This window comes from Lepus europaeus, chromosome 21 (assembly GCF_033115175.1).
Source record: "Lepus europaeus isolate LE1 chromosome 21, mLepTim1.pri, whole genome shotgun sequence".
Lineage (NCBI taxonomy): Eukaryota > Metazoa > Chordata > Mammalia > Lagomorpha > Leporidae > Lepus > Lepus europaeus.
In genome coordinates this window covers 51,936,944-51,958,713 of record NC_084847.1, presented here as the reverse complement: position 1 = coordinate 51,958,713, position 21,770 = coordinate 51,936,944, and the positions used below count along the sequence as shown (strand labels likewise).

General features: G+C 59.4%; 1 protein-coding gene across 2 annotated transcripts in view; it reads right to left on the bottom strand.

Annotated features, from left to right (window-relative positions):
* The window catches only part of LOC133750870 (NADPH--cytochrome P450 reductase), a 37,518-nt gene extending 16,025 nt beyond the window's left edge, over positions 1 to 21,493 (bottom strand). The window contains exon 1 of one of the 2 annotated variants that reach the window (XM_062180599.1): positions 21,411 to 21,493. The gene's annotated coding sequence lies outside the window, so the exon portion shown is untranslated. Of the gene's footprint in view, positions 1 to 15,365; positions 15,893 to 21,410 lie in introns of those variants that run through there. The other variant, XM_062180598.1, reaches the window with a different exon arrangement.
* Between the last annotated feature and the right edge of the window lie 277 nt (positions 21,494 to 21,770).

Sequence of the window (21,770 nt, the reverse complement as noted above, 5' to 3'; positions counted from 1 at the left end):
CGTGGCCATCCAGGGGACGTCTGGGGGAGGCTGTCCCCTCAGGGTCCACACACCGGTCTCAGGACCCCTGTGGACACCAAAATCCACGGACACTCAAGTCCCTTCTATACAATGATGCGGCATTTGCTTGCGAGGGGTCTTTAAAAAGGTTGTGAAAAACGTGCATTACAGAAAAATCTGCATGGATTTCAACATTATTTTGCACCAAAATCCTTATCCTTTGATCCTGTTTTTCCTCAGATGTCTCGAAGCATTCTCACTCGGCCCACGCACCTGCTCCGGGGTCCTACCGCTCTTTCCAGGGGACTTAGGGCACCCAACACAGCACGGATGCTATCACACTGCAGCCTTGGGTGTTATCATTGCCACATCGTTGTTTTTTTTGTTTTTTTTTTTTTTTTTTCAAGAACTGTTCATTTATTTGGAAGGCAGGGTGACAGGGAGAGGCAGAGAGAGATCCTCCATCAGATGCTGCACTCCCCGGATGAACACAACAGCCATGGTTGGACCATGCAGAAGCCAGGAGCTAGGAGCTCCATCTGGGCCTCCCATGTGGGGGGCAGGGGCTCAAGCACTTGGCCCATCGCACGCTGCCCTCCCAGGCACACTAGCAGGGAGCTAGGTGGCAGCGGGGCAGCCAGGACTGGACGCAGCACCCCGAGGTGGGCTGTCAGGCTGACTGTGGGTGCGGAGGGCTGGCGCACACGAGTCCCAGCAGCCGGCCGGGTGCAGAACCGCAGCCTGGCCAGCACACGGCAGAGCGGGGTGGACTAACACGAGGGTGTTTCGTAAAAATCTGTGGCTAGTGGAATTAAGAGGTAAGATTTATTTTGGTGCAAAACCCTCAAAACTGAAATCTGCAGTGCTTTCCAGGAATCCCCCAAGTTCCCTCACAGATCTCTGGCCATGCAGGCTGGGGTGGGGGGTGACACTGGTGACAAGAAGGGGAGGGTCGCGGTGCAGCATGGGGTCACCGCCCGGGAAGTGCCTGTGACTGCATTCAGTGCTGGCAACTTGTGGTCAGTGCACGGGACCAGGCAGTGCCCCGGCACGGGCATCAGGGCGAGCCACTGCGGGAGGGTTCAGCCACCCTGCAGTCCCGCCAGCAGGGGGCGCTGCCATGCTGCAGCTCCAAGACAGGGCTCGGGTGTGGGGGGCAGGGCCTACCCAGGTTCAGGAACCCCTTCCAAGGTTTGGTGGCTTCAAGGCGAGGGAAAACCCCCACAGCTGCCCAACGGCTTCCCCTGCAGGGCCCGAGCGAGGCTGGGGGAAAGCTGGGCTGATTCCTCCCACGAGAACTGAGACGCGGTCAGCGTGGACACCTGCGGCTAATCTTATCTGGAGTTCACTCAGCTTCTCCAATCCGTAGATGTCTTTGGTCAAATCTGGAACTTCTCAGGGAGTGAGCGTTTACCCTAGTAGTTAAGATGCTCTTGCTGGGGGCTGGCGCTGTGGTGTAGCGGGTAAAGCTGCCACCTGCAGTGCCGGCATCCCATATGGGCGCCAGTTCAAGTCCCGGCTGTTCCACTTCCAATCCAGCTCCCTGTTGTGGCCTGGGAAAGCAGTGGAAGGTGGCCCAAGTCCTTGAGCCCCTGCATCTGTGTGGGAGACCTGGAAGAAGCTCCTGGCTCCTGGCTTCAGATGGGTGCAGCTCCAGCCTTTGCGGCCATCTGGGGAGTGAACCAGCGGATGGAAGACCTCTCTGTCTCAGCTCCGGACTCCAGCTTCCTGCCTACGCACAGCCTGGCGGACAGCGGGGGTGGTTCGAGTGACTGAGTGCCTGCCACCCACGTGGGAGACCTGGATTGCATTCCCAGCTCTTGGCTCTGGCCCCAGCCCAGACCTGGCCACTGCAGGCACTTGGGGAGTGAACCAGTAGACAGGAGCAGTCTCTCTCTCTCTCTCTCCTTCCCTCCCTCCCTCCTTGCCTCTCAAATAAAAATGTTAAAGAGCGAGCTCTGCTGTCTTTCCAAAGTCCACACCTGCCTTTTCCAGGTCACTCAGCTGTTTGTCAGCACCGTGCTCTGGGCCTCGCGAGCAGGGGAGAGGCTGGGGTAGGCCGGGATCTGTGTCCCTGTTCGGGGGCAGGGCGGCTCTTCCTATTACGACAGCGCCCACTTCCTTCCGAGGCCTTTCACTTCTCACTAAGCTGTTCTCAACCTGCGTGATCCAGGAAACCGCTGTTGGAACCGTGCCTGCAGCAGGCGCAGGAGCGAGAGCTTAGCCTCAGGTTGACACCTGCCTCCCACATCCCACTGCCTGGGCGCCCGTCTCTGGCTGCCTGCTAATGCACACCCTGGGAGGCAGCAGGCGAGGGCCCAACCACGCAGGTCCCTGGGGAGAGGACCGGTGGGTGGGAACCCTGTCAAGTAAGTAATGAAAAACTTCTCCAGGAGCTCTCCCCCTGCAGGCCGGGTGTCCCCCACCCAGAGCCTGGGGCCAGCAGAGCCTCGGCTTTTGGAATATTTGTACATCCGTCGTGAGATGTCTCGGGTGTGGGACTCAAGTCTAAACACAAGGTCACTTGCTACACCTCGTCCACACAGCCGGAAGGTAACTTCACACTCTGTTTTTAGAGTGTCTGAGGCTTAAAAAACAAGCACTTATTTGACAGCAGAGAGAGAGAAGCAGACCCATCGCCCATCTACTACGCTGCTCCCTCAGTGCCCACAACAGCCCTGGGCTGGGCCAGGAGCTCCCAGGTGGGTGGCAAGACACCCAATCACCTGCAGGGTCTGCTGAGCCAGGGCGGGGCCCTCTCTGTGGGACCTGGGCCCAGCCCAAGGCGCTTGAGTTTTGGCTACAATGCATCACATGAGGTCAGGTGTGGCGCTGTTTCTGGCGAAATGGCGGTGCTCAAAAGGCTTCAGATTTCGGATATGGGGTTTTTGGATTAGGGACGCTCGCCCTGCATCCAGGGAGGCAGACTCACTCCCACCCATGAGGCCAGAGCTGAGGACAGAGAGGGTGCCCCGGGGGCCAGCATCCGAGCTGCATCATGAAGGATGCCCCTGTCCTTGGCCAGCTCAGGGTCCCGACGGGGGACGCGTGGACACGGACGCGGGGGCTACAGACTCTGGGTGACCCCAGTGGGGCGCGAGGGGATGTGTTTGGAGATGAGGGGTGTTCAGGTGGTGAGTGAGAGATGAACTCTGAAGATGGCCCTAGACCAGCATGCCGGGATCCCAGGGTCACGGGAACAGGACACTACTGGGCGGTGCCTGCCCCCACAGTGCCATGCGGCAGGGTGCCAGAGAGAACAGGGCGCATGGCAGACACCCTCTCCCCCACATGACAGAGCTTAACTTGGAAACGCATGACTGACACGTGTCTGACGCAACATCTCGAAAGCAGAAGGTGGCCCCGGTGGTGGGAGCTGCGGGAGCATGACTGGGCAGCCCGCAGGCTGGAGGACGGCGGCCACGGCGGGGCGGGGACCTGTGGGAGCATGACTTGGCAGGCTGCAGGCGGGGGGCGGTATCACTCAGCCCTACTCCCGCTGACCGAGCCACCCCCCCCCCGCCCCGGGCTGACAGCTGCAACTCTGGGGCAACGGCCACCTGGCTTGCAACCCCAGAAGTGGAGATCGAGGGTACCCATGCCTTGCATCAAAGGTAAACTGGACAGGACCAGACAGGGTCCCAGGAGGTGGGGGAGGGACCGAAACATGAGACCGGCGACACAGGGAAGGAACTAGAGGGGCCGAGGGCGGGGTGTGTGTGTGTGCAGATTCACAGGCTCTCCAAGCAAGAGCTTCCTGCCAAGGGCGTCTGGAACCAGGAGCTGCTGGGGGTGTGGTCCCCGCAGGAGGTGTGGCCACAGAGGCCAGGCAACAGGCGGGGAACGACGGAGGAGGTGCCGCCCCGGCACCTGCATGCAGACACAGGTACCATGGGCACCAGGGAACTGGCTGAGCGCCCAGGATGTGCTGGGACGGCTCCCGGTCCCCGCCCTGGGTTAACGCGCAATGGCAGATTCCTGGATCTTCTACCACCCCACCCCACACACGTGTATGCACCTTGTCCTGCATACGTGCACACGCGTGTGCCACGGAAAGTGCAGACAGACAATGGACGCAGTGACCAGCCCACGGCAGGCAGGAAGTGCCAGTTCTGTCAGCTTCACCCAGATGTGTCAGGGCTGAGCAAACACGCCCCGGGCCCCTGGCTCCACCAGCTCACCTGCATAACACCTGCGTTAAGTCTCTTCAAACCCATCGAGTCCACACTGGCCAAAGCAGCTGTTCCCCACGGAAGCTCGCTGCTCCTCCGGCTGGAACAGGAGGGCCCAGGACCCTAAACCACGGCAGGCAGAGAAAGGAGCCAGACTCCGGGGCCCGCCCTCCTGGGCGCCTCAGCACCCACGCCCGCTGTGCCACCTCCAGCCTCCTCTGTGACGGGGACCTCGCCGCCTCCCGGCCGAGCCTGGGCTGCTTAAGAGTCACGGTGTAGGACGAAACTCTGGGCCGGCATCTGACCACCTGCGTATCTGTTTTCTATTTTCTCTCTGGAACTTTCCTCCATTCTTTTCATTCGTAAGCCTCAGGGAAGTGGGTCAGCTGGATTCTACTGTTTAAGGCATGCTTTCTGGCTGCTAAGTGACCCTCCTTGGGCTGCCCGGGAGTCTAGGGGTGGTGCAGCTGTGCTACTGTAGTAGTATTTATAGCAGGGCTGTATAGGGGTCACAGTTATACGGCCCAGTGGTATTTATAATAGTGCTCCTTATTTATTTCCTTATATTCTTCGCTTATCAGAATGTTTTGATCACTTAAACACAGGCTAGGGTGTTGGTCTGGACACAGGAAGAAAAGTTGGAAAACCCAAAGGCTGGCACTGGTGACGCTGGCGTCCCAGGTCGGAGAACGAGCTCCAGGCCCGGCTGCTCTGTTTCCGGTGCAGCTCCCTGCTGATGGCCTGGGAGGGCAGCGGAAGAGGGCCCGAGTGCCTGGGCCCCTGCACCCACATGGGAGACCAGGCCGTCGTGCATAAGGAAGGTTCTGGATTGGAAATGGGGCGGCCGGGACACGAACAGGTGCCCGTGTGGGATACTAATGTCGCCACAACGCCGGCCCCCAGAGCTCCTTTCTTAAGAGGAAACGGAGTGTGCAGGCTCTTGGGCCCAGCGGTTCTCCCAGACCTGCCTATCCCGGGCTCCGCAGTACCTTCCCTGTGGGCTCTCACAGCCCACACTGGTGCTCACGCTTCCCAACTCCAGAGCACGGGATACCAGGCAGCAAGCAGGTGAACAGCCCCATGGGAAGCTAAGACGCCCTGACCCACGCAGGAGGGTCCGCGCTGGACTCCCGGGAGGCAACCGTGGCGGCTGCAGGCTGCTGGGCTCCCGCCATCCACGGGGGAGCCGGCACTGCCATCCTGGCCCAGCCCCCGCCCCGCCTGTCGCAGGTATTTAGGGAGTGAACCCATGAGAGGAACACTGTGTTTCTGCCTCTCAAATTACAACAAAACAAAACAATGAAAAACAAAGTTACGGGACTACAGTACTCTGGTCAGAAGACTGCTCAAACGTATTAAATTTAAAAAAAAGGCAACCTGCGCTTTCATTAATGAGACGTTAGATAAATGGGTATCTCTGTGGAAAAACGACCAGGGGCGTGCGGGAGATGGGACGGCGGCTTCCACCAGGCAGCACCTGCGCTCGGCCTGGCGGGAATAACAAGCCCACCGGTGCGGGTGCCTTGTAAAACCAGAAATAAAAACGCGGGAGCGGCCGCAGGAGGAAGTCACGGACGCGGACGGAGAGAAGGGACGACGGAGGCCATGGGGGCCGCGACAAGCCGCCCGCAGCCCACGCGGGAGGACTGGAGCCCCTGGGCAGCCACCACGGCCGCCGTCCCACGCCAAGAGCCTCAGGGCGTGTGCGTGGTCTGATGAGAAACCCGCCGACAGAGCACAGAGGGTGGGGGCGGTCGGGGCCGCTGGCCGGGCAGGGTGCCCGCGTGCATGATGCTCTGCCGGAACACACACGTGAGACTCTCAAGCGAGGAAACGTCAGACGCCCCACAGAGCAAAGCACCAACTTCCCAGGAAATGTCAAGGTCACGTGAGACAAACCCCGGGCGCTGTCCCCGACTCAAGGCGCAGGCTGGGGCGGCTGTGTGCCCGCGCCAGGAAGAGGCTTTGCTGCTGCTGGAAGACGGAGCGACTGATCAGACAACCAGGGCGTTCCCTGGCGCTGACCTGTGACCCTGCCCCGGCCATGGCCTTGACTTCCAGGAAATGCAAGTGGACGGACTGAGAAGCAAGCAAGCGCTGTGTCTGCAAATTACTCTCAAAGAATTCAGGAAAAGAATTCACAGGGTTCGTGAAGCAGGCTGGGCTGCCCCTGTGATGCCAGCATCCCGTATGACGGACGGTTCAAATCCCGGCTGGGTCCCAGCTGCTCCACGTCGATCCAGCTCCCTGCTAATGTGCCCGGAAAAGCAGCAGAGGACGGCCCAAGTGCTTGGCCCCTGCTGCCCACCTGGGAGACCCGGATGGAGATCCTGGCTCCTGGCTCAGGTGGGGTTGGGGCTATTTGGGGGAGTGAGCCAGTTGACAGAAGATCTTTCTCTGTCTCTCTGAGGCTCTGCCTTTCAAGTAAATTAATGAATAATTCGTTTTCTTTCTTTTTTTTTTTTTTTTTTTTGACAGGCAGAGTTAGACAGTGAGAGAGAGAGAGAGAGAGAGAAAGGTCTTCCTTTTCCGTTGGTTCACTCCCCAAATGGCTGCCACTGCCGCTGCACCGATCCGAAGCCAGGAGCCAGGTGCTTCTCCTGGTCTCCCATGCGGGTGCAGGGCCCAAGCACTTGGGCCATCCTCCACTGCACTCCCAGGCCACAGCAGAGAGCTGGCCTGGAAGAGGAGCAACCGGGACAGAATCCGGTGCCCCGACCGGGACTAGAACCTGGGGTGCCGGCGCCGCAGGCAGAGGATTAGCCAAGTGAGCTGTGGTGCTGGCCATGAATAACTCTTAAACAGTAGGTTTTAAGTGTTCTCACTACAAAACCTGGTAAGTATATGAGATAATGCGTATGTTAAATACCTTGAGTCAACCATTCCACAATGTACACATATTTCAAGATAACATATCGCACATAGTAAGTATATATATCTAAATAAGCCTCTACTCTGCCAATATAAAAATAAAAATACAGGCATACTGAAAAAAATGGAAGGAAAACAGAACCCAAACATCCACCATTTTTCATTTACTAGCTTTTAAAATTTTTTTTAAAATGTAAGTGTATTTATTTCTAAGGCAAAGACACAGAGACAGACAAAAATCTTCCATCCACTGGCTCACTCCCCAGATGCATACAACAGCCAGGGCTGGGCCGGGCCGAAGCCAGGATCTGGGAACTCCATCTGGGTCTCCCATGTGGTGGCGAGGACCCAGGTACTTGGGCCATCATACACTGCCTTCCCAGGATGTGCCAGTAGAGAGCTGGAACTGAAGTGGGGCAGCCGGGACTTGAACCAGCAACTCCAATGTGGGATGCCCGCATTAAGCAGCTTAACCCTGTGTATCACAACCCCAGCCCCGAATGGGAGTTCTTCAGATATTCCAGAAACCACATCCTCCCCAAACAACCAGCAAGTACTTTTTCCCATGGTGGGAACTGTCTCGGTGGCATCCTTCGATGCACACACATTGTTAATTTTCACGAGGCCCAATTTCTTTGCCGGCGTTGCTTGTGCATCTGAGTTCCCATCTAAGAAATCACTGCTGAGCCCCAGGTCATGAAAATTTACCCAGTTTACCCCCTGTGGTTGCTTTAGAAGTTTTATGGTTTCAGCTCTTACATTTAGGAATTTGATCCAACAGGGGTTGACCTGAATACGGTACAAGGAGAGGAGCCAGCTTCATCCTTTTGCGTGTGGGCATCCAGTTGACCTCACAGGAATTGTTAATGAGAGCATTCCTTCCCCACTGAGGGGTCTGGGCACCCGGGCTGAGAATCAGTAAGCTAGGGGCCAGCGCTGTGGCGTAGTAGGTTACGCCCCTGTCTGTGGTGCCAGCATCCCATAAGGGCGCCGGTTCATGTCCCGGCTGCTCCTCTTCCGATCCAGCTCTCTGCTATGGCCTGGGAAAGCAGCAGAAGATGGCCCAAGTACCTGGGCCCCTGCAACTGCATGAGAGACCCTGAGGAAGCTTCCTGGATCCTGGCTTCAGATTGGCCATCTGGGGAGTGAACCAGCAGATGGAAGACCTTTCTGTGTCCCCCTTGCTTTCTGTAGCTCGGGTGTAAGTTTAGAAATGAGGCAGTATGCGTCCTCCAACCTGGTGCTTCCTACTCAACAGTGTGCCAGCAATCTGGAGTCCCTTGCGATTCCACTTGAATTTAGGATTCGCTTTTCCACTGCTGCCTAAGAAGCCACTGGGATTCTAGCAGGGGTGGATCTGTACATTGGGATGGGAACACGCGATCTATCGCAACAGTATTGTCTTCCGATCCATGAACATGGGATATCTTTCTGTCTATGCAGGTCTTCTCTGCTTTCAGAATGTTCTGTGGTTTTCAGGGCAAAAGTTTTACACCTCCTTGTTTAAATTTATTCCCGAGTATGTTATCTTTTTTTAATTTTTAATTTTTTAAATTTTTTTGACAGAGTGGACAGTGAGAGAGAGACAGAGAGAAAGGTCTTCCATTGCCGTTGGTTCACCCTCCAATGGCCACTGCGGCCGGCGTGCTGTAGCTGGCACACCGCGCTGATCCTAAGGCAGGAGCCAGGTGCTTCTCCTGGTCTCCCATGCGGGTGCAGGGCCCAAGCACTTGGGCCATCCTCCACTGCCTTCCCGGGCCACAGCAGAGAGCTGGCCTGGAAGAGGAGCAACTGGGACAGAATCCGGCGCCCCGACGGGGACTAGAACCCAGTGTGCCAGCGCAGCAAGGCGGAGGATTAGCCTATTGAGCCACGGCGCCGGCCCTGAGTATGTTATCTTTTTTATTCTATTGCAGATGGAATTGTTTTTCTTAATTTCCTTTTTTAGACTGTTCATTGCAGGTGGAGGGATTAGTAGCTCCTTAAACACAGAATAAAGACCTAGCAAGAGGTCCAGGTGACCATCACTGGCCATGTGATGAGCTGAGAAGGACGCAATCCTGTTTTTGTGATAGTGTTGCTACAAATCGTGGGAAAACATGAGACAAACCCAAACCGAGGGCAATTCTAGAGTAACCGACCCACGATTTTCAGAAGCTTCAAGGTTAAGAACGGCTAAGGAGCTGGCCCAGATTGGGGGAGACTAGGGAGACGCCATAAGTAACGGCAAGGGGAGGTCCTGGACAGGAGCCGGGAAGAGGAGGACACGCTGGGAAAACGGGTGAAACTCACAGGTCTGCGGCTGACCTCAGAATCGGCAGGCCCCACACAGCCCACTGCTTTGGGGAATGAAGTTCCACATCCATTCCCATACGTTGGTCTGCAGTGCTTTTTTTTTTTTTTTTTTTTTTTTAAGATTTACTTATTTGAAAGGCAGAGTTACAGTCCCCACATGGCTGCAAAGACCAGGGCTGGGCCAGACCCCAGCCAGAAGCTTCCTCTGGGTCTCCCACATGGGTGCAGGGGCCCAAGCACTTGGACCATCTTCTGCTGCCTTCCCTAGAGCATCAGCAGGGAGCAGGACTGGGAGTGGAGCAACCGGGACTTGAACCGGGGCCCATATGGGATGCTGGTGCTGCAGGAGGCCCTGGGGCTGCTTTCTTGCTAAGACAACACAGGTGGAGCTGCTGGGTGGGGTCCTCTGGCCCACACCCCGAGGACAGGCATCGTCTCCCACAGCAGATGCTCCACTTGAGGTCTCCATCAGCAGCTTGGGAGGATTCCAATTTTTCACATGCTCACTGAGCGAGCGGCTGTACAGAGACCTTTTGAGCTCACAAAGCTGGAAGCGAGGACCCATCGGGCCCTTAACAAAGAGGCTGATGCTGGTGCTGTGGCCTAGGGGGTGGAGCCACAGCCTGCAACTCCAGCCTCCTGCGTGGGTGCCGGTTCGAGTCCTGGCTGCTCCACTTCCCATGCAGCTCCCTGCTGATGCACCTGGGAAAGCAGCAGAAGGTGACTCACGTGCTTGGGCCCTGGTATTTCTGGGAGATCCGGAAGAAGCTCCTGGCTCCTGGCTTCAGCCTGGCCCAGTCCTGGCCCTGATGGCCATTTGGGGAGTTAACCAGTGGATGAAGATCTCTGTTTTTGCCTCTCCGTCTCTCCGTAACTCTTTCAAGTAAATAAAAATAAAGCTTTAAAAAATAATAAGATGCACACTAGGCTCTGAGTCCTTTGTGGAGATGCCCACTTGGACTGCAACGTGCATTCTCTTAGAATAAACAAAGAAGCTGGCCAAGACTGATGGGGTAAGTGGTGTCGTACGGGGTCACTTCCCTGTTCTTGATCATTCTGTTCTGATGATGTAAGGGGTTAGTGCCAGGGAAGGCTGGGTGGGAAACAGAAAGCAAACTCTTTGTGCCAGGTTTGCAGCTCTTCTGCAGGTATAACATTGGTTAAAAACATAAAGCTACCAAGCAAAACAAAACCAGGCCGACAGCGGCCTCACCGCGAGGCTTCTGGCAGCTTCTGGACAGCTCCCACATTCCTGCCTGGCGCTGCGTCACTGATCCAGCGAGTGCTGAATCAATGTTGGGTGATCTGAATTCCTCACAGCCTCCAAGAAACAAGGGCTCTTAAAACAAAACAAAACAAAGCACTCGGGACCGCAGAGGCAAGGCCTGGCTCTCGGCGGCTTTGTGTTCACCACAACCTCACCAAGCAGGGGCCGAGCGAGGGAGCCAACGCTGGCGCCACGGCACAGCCGGCAGCATGCCGGGCACTGCCAGCACCCTCCTCTGCTCGGCGTGACAAACTTGGTTAGAGAGAGATTATCTCACCCACGTGTAGACAGATTCAAAGACTCGGGACACAAGCAAATGACTCAGTCTCATGGCCATAAACTTACAGAGGGAACTATTTTCATTTTAAAATTTATTAATTTGAAAGGCAGACACACACACACACACACACAAACACAGATCTGCCACCTGCTAGCTCACTGCCCAAATGCCTGCGACAGCTAGAAGCCAGGAACTCAATCTGGGTCTCCCACGTGGGTGACAGGAGCCCAAGTGCTTGGATCACTCGTCAGTGGCTGCCTCCCAGGGTGTACCCTAGCAGGGAGCTGGAATTGGAAACGGAGCTGGGACTCAAATCCAGGCACTCTGATTGGCACCCTAACTGTGGCACCAAACGCCCGCCCCCAGGGGAGAGCTAAGGACCCTGTGAGACCCTCTTGGGCACTTCGTGTGGCAAGCCTTGCGGCCATTTGGGAAGTGAACCAGCAGATGGAGACCTCTCTGCCTCTCCTCTCTCTGTAACTCTGCCTTTCAAATTAATTAATTAAAAACAAAAAAAAAACAGCCACAATTACCACCCATTTATGAGACCGCCTGTCAGCATCAAGCCACTGTTGGGAGAGAGCTTCCGATGGCCCTGACTCCCGACCACGCCTGCTGCTCGGGACAGGTGCACTGGGCTCCACGCTCCGCCCCAGAGACACGGTTGAGAGCTGGTGCTTGGGGATGTGAGCTGAGGGGATGTGCCTGGGTTAACAGGACGGCCCTCCACTGCTTATGCTGTGGCTTCCAGCTGAAGACTCCCCTGTGCAGGAAGACATCCCCAGGCTCACCATCCAGAGCAGGGGTCCTCGTGGGCACGCACAGCATGCCCTGTGCAGGCAGGGCCCCGCCAGGCCCCCACCAGGTGACTCCTGCAGAGGTTCCGGCAGCTTCTGCTGCCCCGCCCCGGCGTGTGACCTCCAGGGCTGCTGCGATGCAGGGGGGGGGGGGGGGCGGCGGTCGGGGGCCTGCTCCAGCTCCCCAGGCCTTTAAGTGACACCTGTCACTTCCCCTCCCGGGGCCAGCAGCCACGCCCACTTCTAGAGGGATGAGGGGGCGGGCATTTGGAACAGAGGTTAAGATGCCCTGGGAGGCCCACTGCCTGTACCGCAGAGCCCAGCTCTGCTTCTGATTCCAGCTCCCTGCTCACGTGTTGCCCGGGAGGCGGCACACGGTGGCTCACGTATGAGTCCCTGCCACCCAGGTGAGATACCTGGATGGAGTTCCAGGCTCCTGGCTTCGGCTTGGCCCACCCTGGCCATTGTGGGCATTTGGGGGATGGACCCGCAAGTGGATGACCTCTGTCCCTCTCTGCCTGTCAAACCAAGTAACAAATGTTGAAAAAACTTTTAAAAAGAGCAGCGGGGGGGGGGGGGCACAGAAGTGCTCTGTGAACACACTCGTCTGTTGCAGGGGTGCGGCACCTGCTCAAGGGCTCTCGGGGCTGCTGGCAGAACCTGTGGGTGTACAGTTGCTCAAGAACTTGTGACCAGGCCGGCACTGTGGCCCAGCAGGTGCAGCCACCACCACTGATGCTGGCATCCCACACGAGGGCTGGTTTGAGCCCCGGCTGCTCTGCTTCCCATCCAGCTCCCTGCTAATGCACTTGGGAAAGCAGGGGAGGATGGCCCAAGTGCTTGGGGCCCTGCTGCCCCCACAGGAGACCCAGATGGAGCAGCAGGCTCTTGGCTTTGGCCTGGCACAGACCACTTGGGGAATGAGTCAGTAGATGATGGAAGATCTCTGTCTTTCCCTGTCACTCTGCCTTTCAAATACATAAGTACGACCTTAAAAAAAAAAAACTCATGACCTGTAGACCTGACTTTTCAAGACTGAGAAGGAACTCACGCCCCGTGAGCTCCACCACTCAAGGGCGTTAACTCAGCGGCGTTCAGTACACCGATCCACCGTGCGGCCATGAGCACCGTCCATGCCAGACATCAGCGCAAAAGGAGCCAGGTCCCCGCCAGCGGCCACCCCCTGCCTGCCCCCGGCGTCTCCAAGCAGCCGCACCTCCACCTCCCGCTGTCCCCGTCCACCTGCCTCGGTCGCCTTGGCCGTGGCCTTTCTTCTCTAAATGAACAGGGATTGTGGTAGCGGCACGGACGAAGCGCTTACCACGGGGCGCTGCATCCTGGCAGCGGCTCTGGGGCACAGAGGCTGCGCTCGCCACAGGGGTTCAGACCTTTCCAGTGATGCCGGGGGACTGACAGATGGCAGAACAAGATTCGAACCCGGGGCCACTCCACTCCACCCCCTGCAGCCCCTTCCGAGAACAAGGCAGGGCCGGAGACAGACAGCTTCCTTGAACGACCCAGGGTGCACCCCCCGGACGATTACGTAAGCCCTGCGTCTCTGCGCCCCACGTGCTCACCGGGCTTGGCCCAAGCTGGGGACTCGATGTGCACCTCGCGCTCCATGACTGGGTGGGTGAGATCACCTGGACCTGTCACTGCCCCACACCCCACGGGACACACCTGCCACTCTCTGCTCCCTTCACAGAGGCGGGGGCTTCCTAAGCTGTCCCCGCTCACTCCCCCAGGTCCTCAAGCTTCACCCTCACCCTGCCACGATGCGTCCCTTGCAGTGCTACAGCTGTGCCTGCAGCCCAAGGCCCCGAGGTCCCAGCCCACGGGGAGCACTCCTGCTCCCCCCGCCCCGCCCCTGCCCCCAGCACCTTGCTCTTGGGGGGCCTGGGACGCACGCCCTCCTGTGCTCCCCCCACCCTGCCCCTGCCTCCAGCACCTCACTATCGTCGGGGGTGGGGGAAGACCTGGCACGCCCCAGCACTCCAGGGATACCTGCTGAGCCCGTGGGGAGCAGTCCTACGCTCCCCCCGCCCTGACCCTGCCCCCAGCACCTCGTTCTCGTCGGGGGAGCCTGGCACACACACCCTCCTGTGATCCCCCCGCCCCAACCCTGCCTCCAGCACCTCGCTCTTGTTGGGGGGGCCTGGCACGCACGCCCTCCTGTGATCCCCCCGCCCCAACCCTGCCTCCAGCACCTCGCTCTCATGGAGAGGGGGCTGGCACGCACGCCCTCCTGCGCTCCCCCCACCCCAACCCTGCCTCCAGCACCTCGCTCTCGTGGGGGGGGCCTGGCACACACGCCCTCCTGTGATCCCCCGCCCCAACCCTGCCTCCAGCACCTCGCTCTCATGGAGAGGGGGCTGGCACGCACGCCCTCCTGCGCTCCCCCCACCCCAACCCTGCCTCCAGCACCTCGCTCTCGTGGGGGGAGCCTGGCACACACGCCCTCCTGTGATCCCCCGCCCCAACCCTGCCTCCAGCACCTCGCTCTTGTTGGGGGGGCCTGGCACACACGCCCTCCTGTGATCCCCCGCCCCAACCCTGCCTCCAGCACCTCGCTCTCGTGGGGGGAGCCTGGCACACACGCCCTCCTGTGATCCCCCGCCCCAACCCTGCCTCCAGCACCTTGCTCTTGTTGGGGGGGCCTGGCACAACGCCCTCCTGTGATCCCCCGCCCCAACCCTGCCTCCAGCACCTCGCTCTCGTGGGGGGAGCCTGGCACACACGCCCTCCTGTGATCCCCCGCCCCAACCCTGCCTCCAGCACCTTGCTCTTGTTGGGGGGGCCTGGCACACACGCCCTCCTGTGATCCCCCGCCCCAACCCTGCCTCCAGCACCTCGCTCTCATGGAGAGGGGGCTGGCACGCACGCCCTCCTGCGCTCCCCCCACCCCAACCCTGCCTCCAGCACCTCGCTCTCGTGGGGGGAGCCTGGCACACACGCCCTCCTGTGATCCCCCGCCCCAACCCTGCCTCCAGCACCTCGCTCTTGTTGGGGGGGCCTGGCACACACGACCTCCTGTGATCCCCCGCCCCAACCCTGCCTCCAGCACCTCGCTCTCATGGAGAGGGGGCTGGCACGCACGCCCTCCTGCGCTCCCCCCACTCCAACCCTGCCTCCAGCACCTCGCTCTCGTGGGGGGAGCCTGGCACACACACCCTCCTGTGATCCCCCCGCCCCAACCCTGCCTCCAGCACCTCGCTCTTGTTGGGGGGGCCTGGCACACACACCCTCCTGTGATCCCCCGCCCCAACCCTGCCTCCAGCACCTCGCTCTTGTTGGGGGGGCCTGGCACACACACCCTCCTGTGATCCCCCGCCCCAACCCTGCCTCCAGCACCTCGCTCTTGTTGGGGGGGCCTGGCACACACACCCTCCTGTGATCCCCCGCCCCAACCCTGCCTCCAGCACCTCGCTCTTGTTGGGGGGGCCTGGCACGCACGAGCGCTCCATAGACACCTGCTGAGCACAGAGGCTGCGGCACGTGGCTCTCCTCGGCACGTGGCTCTCCTCGGCGACGCTCACAGGAAGGCTCGGGGAAGCGATCCTCCTGTGTCGTCTCCCCGGAATGTCTGCTGGGCCACCCCACCCGTCTCTCCTGGACGCCCTGAGCCAAGCTCCACGCAGTAGGGAGGCGGCTTCCCTCAACCGTTGTTCGGTGCGGTCACCCACCTGCAGGCACGCGGTCCCTGGGTCTTAATTTTTGGTGTTGCTGGGGAGAGCACAGGACCCGACAGTCAACCAACTTCCAACCCAGCTGAGCACAGCAAAGGGCAGTAGGCTCCTCTTACTGTCGGCCACGCTGGTGACGGCCACTGTAAGTTCTTGAGCAACGCAGGCCGGAACGTGAACCTGGCACCGGGTACGTGGGCGCTGGGGAGGCACAGAGTGCAACGACTTCAGACCCGACGGAGCCAATTTGGGGGACCAGCACAGCAAGGGCACCCCCAAGACCACAGCAGCAGAAAGAAACCCAAAGGCCAAAGTCTCACAGGCGTTGGTGGCAGAAGTCGCAGGACGGGTGGGGAGGTGCAGGGACCAGGAGAGCGGCGAGGCCGCTGTCTGGGACGGGGGCCTTGCTGTAGAGGCTCAGGTGCACAGCGGGCAGCTGTGTGGCACTGAAGGACCTTACGGAGTTTGTAGATCAGTTACATAAGGGACTGTGACCAATGAGTCTGTGTCATTCCGTGTGATTTCATAAACAAAGGCTCTGGAACCCTTAACCAAAACCAACAAACAGCCCCCTTCCCGGGAGGGACCACGCCCCGACCTGGCCCCTGCGCTCAGCAAAGCCCCACCCCCGGACGAGCCCGGCCGCCATTGGCTGATTTGCTGCCCCGTGGCTTGGAGAGCTGCCGTGGCCACTGCGTGTGGTGTCGAAAGTTCACCCCAGGAGACACGCGGCCGGGGCACCTGAGTTCAAGGGTGATCGGAGTTGGTGTGTTCCTAACCCAGCCCTGGCAACCTTTGCCCAGACCCAGCCAGCCCACGCGGTGACGAGGCGTGCCCTGGGGGTGAGAGGAAAACAGGATCACGGCGTTCCCAGCACGGGCACACAACCCCCAAGGGAGGGGAGGCGTGGGCCCCTAAGGTAAAACCGGGGAGAGGAATGTAAGAGAGGCCGGAAGGCAGGGCCGCTGGCCTGGAAGCAGGTTAGTAACGTCCGAGGAGCGGGCACAGCCCAGAGCACCCAGGGCACACAGGCCAGCGCCTCCCATCCCATCTCCCGGCCACAGGCGGTCTCCTGAAGACTTCCGTCCTCTTGAGACCAGCCCGCGGCCCACCGCACACTCAGGCCCAACAGGAGAGTCCAGTTTAGCCTCGAAAGGGACTGATTTCCGGACAGCACCGGGCAGGCCCTGCCCAGGAGGACGGCCCTCCCTCCTGCAACACTGTCACAAAGGCTGAGACCTCCCACCGCAGACCCCAGCACCTCCAGGGGACTGGGTTCAACAGCCACTCCCCGTCGGTGTGACCGTGACCGCAGCAGGTCCGAATGCTCCGGGTCAGGAAACGCTGTTCTGGTGCCGGGGATGACACTGCCGCTCTCAGAGCACAGCCGTGCACGGCCCACCGTGCCCTTTCAGCCCGGGGTGCAACCTCGGCCTCCTGGGCTCGGAGAGTTCCTGCTCACCTTGGAGCAGCAGGTGAAGCCGCCCGGGACGCCGGCATCCCGTCTCAGTACCGGTTCAAGTCCTGGCTGCACTGCTTCCTACCCAGCTGCCTGTGGCTGCGCCTGGGAAAGCAGCAGAACATGGCCCGAGTGCTTGGGCCCCTGCCACTCCCGTGGGAGACCCAGGTGGAGTTCAGGGTTCCCGGCTGTCGCCTGGCCTGGCCCTCGCGGTTGCTACCATTTGGGGAGTAAACCAGAGATTTAAGATCTTTGTTAAGTTCTTTTTCTCCCTCTCTCTTGTTCACTCTAGCTCTGATTTTCAAATAAGTAAGTAAATCTTAAATAAACGGCACCTTTTCTGGGGAGCGTTGCACAACCTTTTTTTTTTTTTTTTTTTTTTTTTGACGGGCAGAGTTAGACAGTGAGAGAGATAGAGAGAAAGGTCTTCCTTCCGTTGGTTCACTCCCCAAATGGCCACCATGGCCGGAGCACTGTGCCAATCCAAAGCCAGGAGCCAGGTGCCTCCTCCTGGTCTCCCAGGCGGGTGCAGGGCCCAAGCACTTGGGCCATCCTCCACTGCCTTCCCGGGCCACAGCAGAGAGCTAGACTGGAAGAGGAGCAGCTGGGACTAGAACCCGGCACCCATATGGGATGCCGACGCCGCAGGTGGAGGATTAACCAAGTGAGCCACGGCGCCGGCCCCCCAGAGACCAATCTTACGCAGCAAGAAAATGGGCGGGGACAGGGCTGTCTCCATGGCAGCCATCTGGGGAGTGAATCAGTGGGCGGAAAATCACTCTAATAAAGAAATCTTTAAAAATAATGAAAATGGAAAACGAGTTACTATGAGACAATGTCCCGCAGGTGTCTGGATCTGTTGCCCCAAGAGTAACTTTACTCCCACTTCCCCTGGGTTTTCTGAGGCCTCCTGGGCGCCCTTCGCAAGTGATCTCGGGATTCCGGGCCGGACAATGGCGGCGCTGGTGTGGGAGCGCTAGGACAGCGGCTCTCCACTGACGTTCGGATTCCTAACCTTTGCCCAGACACCCCGACCTGGCAGCTGTCGCCTTCTGGCGAGCCACGTGTGGTGCCGTGTCCCCCTGGGGTGAAGATCGGGTCCAGGAGGGAACGCGTCTTTCTCATTTGCTGCTAGTCCCCTGGCGCACGCCACTGAGCCAATATTTGTTAAACAAACACAGGGTGCTTCGGAAAGTTCATGGAAGATGGAATTAAGTTTATTTTGGTACAAAAAAGATTTCTAAAAAAAAAAAGTTTAAAGCCACGTGCAGAATTTTCACCGTGTTCCGTGGACCGTTTGAAGACCAATTCTTTTCCCCCACCCAGATGGAGTTCATCTTTTAGCTCCATTTTCCGTGGATTTTGGAAGCACCTGTGTCCATTTAAAAGTTCATACACGCTGCTCTAGCTCTTCTCCTTCTAGAGTCCATGATGCAGAAATATATGCCCAAGCACACACAGACAGAGAACACACAGGGCAGCAGGGTTCGCACAACAGGAAGAAGTGGCCAGCGCCACAGCCATCCCCCAGCGACGCTGGCCGCACCGCGACACACGGACCCCAGATACCGAAAGGCCAGCCTCGGACCAGTGGCACCGGCACCATTTTCATTTTGTATAAAATTAAGCACAAGACATCCCTATTGTTTTACGTAGAAGACAGACTATCGTTAAAAAAGTTTTTCTTAGGCCGGCGCTGCGGCTCACTAGGCTAATCCTCCGCCTTGCAGCACCAGCACACCGGGTTCTAGTCCCGGTCGGGGCACCAGATTCTGTCCCGGTTGCCCCTCTTCCAGGCCAGCTCTCTGCCCGGGAGTGCAGTGGAGGATGGCCCAAGTGCTTGGGCCCTGCACCCGCATGGGAGACCCAGGAGAAGCACCTGGCTCCTGGCTTCGGATCAGCGCGATGCGCCGGCCACAGCGCGCCAGCCGCGGCGGCCATTGGAGGGTGAACCAACAGCAATGGAAGACCTTTCTCTCTGTCTCTCTCTCTCTCTGACTGTCCACTCTGCCTGTCAAAAAAATAAAAAATAAAAGTTTTTCTTAAAGATTTATTTTTTATTTATTTGAAAGGCAGAGTTACAGAGGAAGAGGGGAGAGGGAGAGGGAGAAAGAGAGAGGGAGAGGGAGAAAGAGAGGGAAAGGAAGAGGGAGCGGGAGAGAGAGAATTCTTCCTGCCCAAATGGCTGCAGTGGCTGGGGCTGGGCCAGGCCGGAGCCAGGAGCTTCTTCCAGGTCTCCCAGGTGGGTGCAGGGGCCCTAGCACTTGGGCCATCCTCTGTTGCTTTCCCAGGTGCATTGGCAGACAGCTGGATCAGAAGAGGAGCAGCCGGGACCCGAACTGGCGCCCACGTGAGATGCCAGCGTCACAGATGCTTAACCTGCTACACCACAGTGCCAGCCAATACAAATAATGTTTTTACGTGTGAAGAAAAACACCCACAGGACATAACCTACGCTGCTAGCCATGGCCCATCTTCTCGGTGTAAAACTCTCAAGGACACCCACTATACTATCTTTATTGCATATTTCTATAAACAGTCTTTGTTAATAAACTCACTACTTTTGTAAAACAAAAAATATATCTTTATAAAAAGCAGTCGTTTCTGGGCGTTGTGGCACAGCAGGTTAAGCCGCTGCTCCCAATACTGGCATTTCCTGTCAGAGCATGGGTTCGAGTCCCAGCTGCTCTGCTTCCAACCCAGCTCCCTGCTAATGCGCCAGGGAGGCAGCAGAAGATGGCCCGAGTGCTTGGGCCCCTGACACGCTCGTGGGAGACCCCGTTGGAGCTCCGGGCTCCTGGCTCAGGCCCAGCTGTTGCAGGTATTTGGGGGAACAGTGGATAGATCTCTCTCTAGTCGCTCTGCTTTTTGAATGAATGAATGAATCCATTTCACTTTTGTCCAACTTCTGAGCATATAATAAACAGTTGCATCTCAAAGCACTGGACTGAGGCCCAGGGGCCTGGGCAGTCTGCAGAAGCCGCCCTGTGTGAGTGCCTGGGCCCGCACTGTTCCCAGCCCCTAAGCACAAGAGGGTGAGGGAACCAGGGAGCAGGGGCCACTCCAAGTGGTGTCAAAGAAGCCTACGGGCGCTTCCCCATGCACAGAAGGCAGTCGCGGCCAAGAGCTAAATTCTTTGTCCCTTGAAATCTTCCTTGGGTTTTCAATGCACCGTTCTGGACGGGTCAGAGCGGTTCTGAGGATCCATCTTGGACTCAGCTGACCCGGTTTTCACTGGGTGGAGGGGGAACCAACCCCGAGCGAGAGACTTCCCCCTCGGCCGGCTCTGACCTCCTGCTACCCCGGAGGGCTCAGGGTGGCTGCGGCACCCTCACCCCCACACAACAGCTTTCCAAGGCCCAGACGAGAGAGCGAGAGAGCGCAGCCCACTTGGCACCACCCCACAACGGGAAGAGAACACTGCACTCTCCAAAACCCAGACCTGTTTTCCGGGCACTTCTAGCAACGGCGAAGCTGTGTCCTCCATGAAACAGGTTCCCAAATTGGAGGGGCACGGAAGTCCCAGGCCACTCTCTTGACAGGGAATCGAGACAGGCACACACACGCGTGCGTGCACACCACACACACACACACACACGAACACTCAGCTTCTGGGTTCACCGGTTTATCAACTGGGACTTTCTGGAGCGTTCTCCTAACCTGGCCAACCCCACGGCCACTCCCAGGGGATCTGCCTGGCTGGAACTTGATGTCACCTCCACCGACAGGGCCTAGGCCAGGGAGGGCACAGGACCCCAGGGTGAGGGTCCCACAAGTAGCCGGGGGGCGGGGCCTACAAAGGCCCGCACGGTTCTCCATTCTACACTCTGGATCCCGCCTCCCTCTGCCACTGCACAGCCCCAAGGAAGCCTGGTTCCCAAACCGGGACCACAGAGGCCTGCCAGCCCCCCCAGCCCCCCAGCGCAGGGAGCTGTCACTTCCACTGGGGAGGCCCCAGACGCTGCACCGCGGGGTCACCAGCTAGCACAATGAAAAGCAAAGGTCGAGGTCAAGTTCCCCCGTGCCCCCACCCCCACCCCGACTGCTGCCCCAAGGGACCTCGACCTCTCACCCAATTGCTTGGCTGCGGCCAAGACTCGGCCCAAGGGTGTCTTGGCGGCCCCGAGACACCTGCCGGCGACGGGCACCTGCCCCCGGGATGCTCGCTGCGGGCTCCCCCTCCGGGTCAGGGTCAGGGTCGGGCCCCCTTCACCCACGGGAGAACCGCCCCAGCGGGATCGCTGCCTCCCGAGGCCCCCCTGTACAGATGGGGAAACTGAGGCTAGGAGGCGCGAGCACCGGGGCCCTCAGACGCTCCTCGGGGGAAGCGATCGAAGGAGGCGCTCCGGCCCCAGGCCGCGGACAGGTCGACCCCTAGCAGCGGCCGGAGGGGCCAGGTGGAAGGAAAGCCCACCCGGGGAAGGGCCCGGTGGGAGCCACGCCTTCCGGGCGGGCGTCGGGAGAGACGCGGCCGCCACCTGGCCCTCAGGGCCCGGCGGCCGCGCCAGGGACACGCACCCCGCACACCCCAGAACCCCCGGGGCCCAGCCCGCGCCCACCGCGCGCCCGGGGTCGCGCGCACTCACCGCGGGCGGCCGGCCGCTCTCTGGGGCGCCGGGGCAGTACGCAGGCCCGCACCACTGAGGCGCTACCACCTTCCGCGCGGCCGGGGGGTGGGGGCGTGGCCTCCGGGGCCGCCGCTCCGCCCATCCGGGCCTCTCCGCCGGCTTTCCCCCCCCCGAAAACCGAGCCTGTGGTACGGCGCAGCCTGGCCACGCCCCCTCGCTTCCCGGGCCGGCGCTGGGTCGCGGGGGCCAGCGGGCGGTCGTGGGGGCGGCGGCGCGGCGGCTTCTCCCCGGCTGGGGGTGCGGCTCCGGAACGCCACCGCGTGTCCCCACCTGAGCGCGGGCGAGAGGGCGCTCGGGTGTGGGGTGTTGCGGGGGACG